This window comes from Heteronotia binoei, chromosome 1 (genome assembly GCF_032191835.1).
Source record: "Heteronotia binoei isolate CCM8104 ecotype False Entrance Well chromosome 1, APGP_CSIRO_Hbin_v1, whole genome shotgun sequence".
In the NCBI taxonomy this organism is placed as follows: Eukaryota; Metazoa; Chordata; class Lepidosauria; order Squamata; family Gekkonidae; genus Heteronotia; species Heteronotia binoei.
In genome coordinates, this window is record NC_083223.1 from 251,127,419 (window position 1) to 251,134,062 (window position 6,644).

Here is a 6,644-nt window from a genome sequence, read left to right on the forward strand (position 1 = left end):
AATCCAGGACCCCACAGTCTTCTGACACTTCCTCTGAAAAAAAATGTGTTCCAGGAACATGCTGCAGATAGTTGAATTAAAAGAAAATTGTGGCACAAATTTCCATATATGCTATCTTTTCAGGCTCCATACCCCCAAAGCTCTGCTAGGGTTGCAGAAAACAGCAAGGCGGGTTTTCCCCTTGCAAAGGGATAGAAAGGGGGAAGATTTTTTGTCTTCCAAGCCAAGAGTAGGGACCTGGTAAGTGTATGCAGCCCTGGGGGGCTTTTGCAGGCTTCTACACTGCTCAGGTTTCGTCTCCAGCTGAGTCACCTAGAGCTGTTTAGCTTTATGCCTGACCTTTCCATGGGCCGTGGTGGGATTTCATTCTCTCCTTGGCACTTGACTGCTGGAACTGTCTGAAATAAGAGTCAGGCTTCCAGCAGAAACTGAAACGGGGCCTCCGCCTGGCACCTTTGAAGAAGCAGAAGGGGCTGCAACCCTTTTGAGACAGTTATCCGAGAGGATACTGCAGCAGAAGGGTTTGGGGGGGGGGTTGCCTCAAGTGGACCCTGCTCTGTGGCAAGCTTAACAGGCATTGTAGTGAACAGAAGCTTTTCTGTCCCTATTTATTCCTTGGCCCACAACTAGTGGTTGACACTAAGCAAGCAAATTTTGCACAAGTTTGTGGAATTGTCATTTTGGGATTCAGGAAAGAATACATGCCTAGTAAGCGCTCATCCTCTTTTCTTTCCCATCCCCCTCCCTTTTTTGTATTTTCAATTGCAAATGAAGATTCTGAGGCCAAGTTCCTGCCAAGCATCTTTGTGTAGCAGGAAGGGTTGAATTGACTTTATGCAGAATGCTGTACTAGGGATAAACAGCAGATTGTGCACATTTCTGCTAAGGCGGATGGCACAAAAGCAATCTGGGTGCAGAAGCCCCGGGCTTCCGAGTGGAATTGTTACTGGGCTGTGTTGCTCCATTCTGAGGCTGTTTCTGTAGCTTACAAGGACAGAATTGGCATTACAATGTTTTTAAATTCTTAGGAATGTGTATTCAGTATCACTGGGCACAACAGCCATGCCTCACAGAAAGTGGTCTAATTGAGGTGATGAATCATAGAGTTGGAAGGGTCCTCCAGACTCACCTAGTCCAACCCCTGCACAATGCAGGAAACTCACAAACACCTCCCCCTAAATTCACAGGATAAGAGATGGACGTTCTAAGACTACTAAAGGCAAACAATAAAATTATGAATAGGGTGGAGAAGGTGAATAGGATATTTCCTTCCTGACCATAAGACAGAACTCAGGAGGCACCCAATGAAGTTGATGGGCACCAGATTCAGAACAGACAACAGGAAATAATTACTCAAGAGTTTATTACCAGTTAGATATAGCAATGGCCACAAGCCTAGGTGGCCTTAAAAGGGGAATTGGACAGATTTGTTAGAGGAGAGAGGGTTCCTCAATGGTTATTAGCTATGGTGACTAAAGAGACTCAATGAACAGAAGCAGCAGATTTCTGAATAGCAGTGCTAGAGGGCAACATAGGGAAGGCTTTAGCCTCTGTGCCATCCCTGGCAACTGGCTGGCCATTGTGTGAAATGGGATGCTGGATTAGATGAGCTATTGGTCTGGTCTGGTCTGGTCCAGCAGGGCACTTTGTATAGGAGTGCGGGAGATGCAATGTTAAGATTAGTTCCTGCAGGAGAAGGTCTGTTCTTTCAACCACCAATCCAAGCTCCAGCACATAAGAGCCCCACCCACTGCATTAGATGCAAAGATCCATTTAGTCTAGCATTCTGTATCCTATAATGGTGAACCAGTGGCTGCCTCCAAATTCTCAAGCCCCTCAAATGTTTCCCCTGTATCAACTGGTGTTTTCAGTATGAACATGAGAGAGACTCAGGCATACCTGCTTTGATACCTCTCAGCCTGACCTACCCATATCCCTGGGGTGAACAGAAAGCCGTATCCTACCCTACAGCAGGGGTTCTTAAACTTTTTGTGCCATGGACCCCTTTGACAGACTGGTGAAACCTATAGACCCCATTCTCAGAATGTCAAAGTAGTAATGCACTGAAATGATATTTTGAGATACCCGCAACCACTGTGATGTGATGTGATATGAAAATGCCTTGTGATCTCTATTAGTGACAAAGTCACAGGTACTGCTAATGCTAACATTCGTAATGGTAGCCAACATTCGTAATTGAAGGAAATGCTAAATTTATTTATTTCATTAGAGTTGTATCCCATCCTCCCCTTACAGGCTCAGGGCGGCTATCAACAATTCAGCTTAAAAACAAGACAATATAATAAAACAACAAATTTGTTAGAGGTTAGTGAAAATAAATGTAATTTTTCCTGTCCAAGTTCATGACCCCCTGAAATGAATCCACAGACCACTTGGGAGTCCATGGACCCTAGGTTAAGAACCCCTGCTATAGAAGAACGAGCTGTTGCTCCATCAGCTTTGTGTGCAGAAGGTCCCAGCTTCAGTTCCTGGCACCTCCAGCAAAAAGGTGTTCTTTCTAAGCTGAGTTAGCGTGAGCTAGCTCACAGATTTTTAGTCTCCAGCTCACACGTTTTTGTCTTAGCTCAGGAAAAATAGCCCCAAAGCACACTAATTAATCCTGTACCTCACATTTTTAATGCCAGCAGCTCACAACTTTAATGCCAGTAGCTCACAAAGTAGAATTTTTGCTCACAAGACTGCAGCTTAGAGGGCACATAGCCTGTGATGTGAAAAACTGAAAAAACGCTGATCTGAATACACTGATGCAGTGATTCCATGCAAAGCAGCTTCATTTTTTTTGTGTGTTCAATGTTGACCAGGTTCCAGTACAGCACAGGTGCTGCAAAGGTAATGCCATGCATCAGGGCCTATCTCTGGTGGCCTCCTTCCTCACCCAGTAATGTAAGAGGTGCAGTCATACCATGTTAGCTGCAGTAAGAACAAACACAGGTCTTCTGGCGCTTTGAAAACCTAGAACAGAATCATAAAGAGTTGGAAGGGACCTCCAGGGTCATCTAGTCCAACCCCATGCACAATGCAGGAAATTCACAAATACTTCCCCATCAGCTGCCGGTGACCTCTGCTCCACACCCAGAGGATGGCAAAAAACATCTACAATCTCTTGTCAAACTGGCCTGGAGAAAATTGCTTCCTGAGCCGGAAGTTACAATCAGCATTTCCCTGGGCATGTAAAACGGGACCATAAGAACTAAGCACTGATGCTACCTAACAAAAAATTACTACTGCACAAGGTTTTTATGAAATTGCATCTGAAAGAGTGGACTCAAGTCCACAAAAGTACATCCTACAATACAACGATTAGTCTTAAGAGGCTACAAGAGTCCTATTTGTGTTTGTTCATCCAAGAATCCTGCACAGACCGAAGGTCACATAACTGAAAGATGTTATCTGGACTGGGGAAGAAAGCTGGAAATGTACTTCATCCCATGACAAAGATCCTGTGGAACAAAGGTGAAGGAAGAAAGTAAAGGTGATAGGGTAAGAATGATTATAATCAGGATCTGGAGTCTCTGCCTTTTTGTTTTTTTGTGTAAAAGTTCTTGTCGCAAATTAGGATGCCGAGAAGCTGAGCAAGACCCTGGATAGGTCTGCTTTCTTGCTGTATGTTAGTTCCAATATTTTCCTATAATTCCCTTGATGACACCTTTGATTTGCTATACTTAGGTTTGAACTTCATTAGAAATGGTGTTGGAGGAGAGCTTTGTGGACAGCAAAAAAGACAAATTAGTGGGTTCTAGATTAAATCAAGACTGAACTCTCCCCAGAAGCTAAAAACACTAAACTGAGACTCGCGCTTTTTGGTTGCATAATGAGGGGATAAGAGTCACTGGGAAAGAAAACAGTGCTAGGAAAAGTTGAAGGCAGCAGGAAAAGAGGAACACCCAAGATGAGGAAGACTCAAATCAAGAAGGCCACAGCCCTCAGACTCGCAAGACCTGAGTAAGGCTGTTAGCAATAGGGCACTTTGGAAGACATTAATTCATAAGGTTGCCACAAGTCAGAAGTGACTTGACAGCACTTAACACCCACAGAGAGAGGGTTGGATTATTGCATGTTTCAGGGACAAGGAGCTGAAATGAGGGGGCTTGACTTTTTTCCCCCAGAAGCATTTTTACATAACTAGCACATCCTCTGATAACAAGGAGCTGAACTTATTCTGATGAGGACAAGGGGGGGGGGGAACAGTCTGTGATTCAGGAGGCAATGGGGAATGGGTGCTGGGGGCAGAGATGGGAGTACAGGGGGGGAGGGTTTTTGCAGCTGCTGAGCCTCTGTCTTGCAGGCCCTCGCTGTGAATTGCCCTTGTGTGTTTTCAACTTTTCCCTCTGAAACAGTAGGGACTGGAAAGTCAACATGCTGTTAAAAATCCAAGTCTCAGGTCTGGAACGACCACTCAGGCCCTTTACTCCATGTTGCAAGGTGTAAAGAGGATGCTTATATCCAATCTGTAACCATCTACTTCTGTGGGGCACATTTGTTTAAAAAAAATTTCAGGGGAATTATTTGAACATACCTTTCCGACCTCATTTATCCTCAAGCAGTCCGAGGTCTCAGGGCGAGGCTGAGGTCAGCAGAAGGCTTTAGGGCTGGATATAGGTTTAAATGTTAACTACACCAGCTCTCTGCTGTCTGTACGCCACGTACACTCCAGTGTAGCACAGAACAAGCTTACAGGTGGCTGGCTGGTCTTGGAGCCAACAGAGATCCAGCCTCATCCTCTAGATCCAATCAATGGAAATCAGGAGCAGACCAAATCTCCTCCCTTCTGCAGGCCACCAGGTGTCATAATCCTGGCGTGTCAAGCTCAGCTGTGTCTAAATTTGGGATTCTTTGCACAGCAGGGGAGTATGGTGCACCTGCAGCTTGGGGGATGGGCTGTGATGGAGGACCGCTGGACTCCTGTGCCTTCAAGAGCTGCACAGAGGAGGATCCTTTGGCAGGTGCAGCTTGTTCTGAACAGCAGAGAAGAAGATGATATTGGATTTATATCCTGCCCTACACTCTGAATCTCAGAGTCTAAAAGCAGCTCACAGTCTCCTTTACTGTCCTCCCCCCAAACAGACACCCTGTGAGGTAGGTGGGGCTGAGAGAGCTCTCACAGAAACTGCCCTTTCATGGACAATTCTGCAAGAGCTATGGCTGACCCAAGGCCATTCCAGCAGCTGCAAGTTGGAGGAGTGGGGAATCAAACCCGGTTCTCTCACTTAAGAGCCCGAACACTTAACCACTACACCAAACTGGCTCTCTGGAAGCAGCACCTTCCCAAATCCCTCGTTCCTTTGTGCCCAGGAGACAGGAGTGGTCCACTGCCACTCTTCACCTATGTGTAAACTGTTTACCACCATTTTCACCATCTCTGCATACTTATTTTAGGGCTGTGGGGTTGTTTCTCCCTTAAAAAGAAAAAAAACTCAGAATTTCTAAAAATGTGCAAATGCTGTTATCTTACCATGCATGCACACCTTTTGCCAGCTGATGCCTTTACTTTATTTGATTTATATCCCACCCTCCCTGCCAAAGCAGGCTCAGGGCGGCTTTAAAAGAAACTGCTACTCAGAGGTCCTGCCTTGGCTGGGCAGACTTAAAAATTAATAGTCAATTGTTTGATATATCAAAGGAGGATTCTATATGTATTGCAATAGGATTTCAAGTGTTGTAAGATGCCATGGCACATAGAGCCCCATGGCGCAGAGTGGTAAAGCTGCAGTACTGCAGTCGAAGCTCTCTGCTCATGACCTGAGTTCGATCCCGGTGGAAGCTGGGTTCAGGTAGCCGGCCCAAGGTTGACTCAGTCTTCTATCCTTCCGAGGTCAGTAAAATGAGTACCCAGCTTGCTGGGGGGAAAGTGTAGATGACTGGGGAAAGCAATGGCAAACCACCCTGTAAAACAGTCTGCCGTGAAAACATTGTGATGCAACGTCACCCCACAGTCGGAAACTACTGGTGCTTGCACAGGGGACTACCTTTACCTTTTTAAGTTGCCATGACACCCTCAGGGTGGACAGTAACAAACAAATTTATGAAATAATAAATCAACATGGTATAGATCCAAGAAGTTAAAGGGGAAAATAAAACGTTTGTTACTTTGCGGGGGAGAGCAGCCCAGGATTACCATAGGCCATGCTGCTGAGCAGAACTGATCCTCTTATGTGTGGTCCCCAGATTGATCCTTTGCCTTCTTGTTCTGCCTTCTGAGCAAACTACAGGTCCAACGCTGGCTCAGCGACAGAACCCCAAAGCCCAGCCAAGGTCACACAGAATCAAGATGCAGAATTGGAAGGAGTCTGAAAGGGGAGAGTGAAAGGGTGGCCATTGTTTACCAAGGCAGAGAAATCATGCAAGGCAGAGGAACCACTGGCCTGAAGTGGAATTAAGTAGGGAGAAGACACAGGACTAGGGCGGAGGAAGGGATGATGTGGGAGGACACAGAGCCCCAGATATTAGAATGGCTGCATACTAGTATGACAGGACTACATCTCCCAGCAAGCTGAGAGACAACAGGGCACAGGGCTGGGAATGTTGTGTTAAATATGGCACAGGCCACATCCTTGCTAGGTGACCTGACCTTTCTCTGAAGGGCACTGTATATTTATAGGGATGCCAATGGCCTTGAGTGGCAG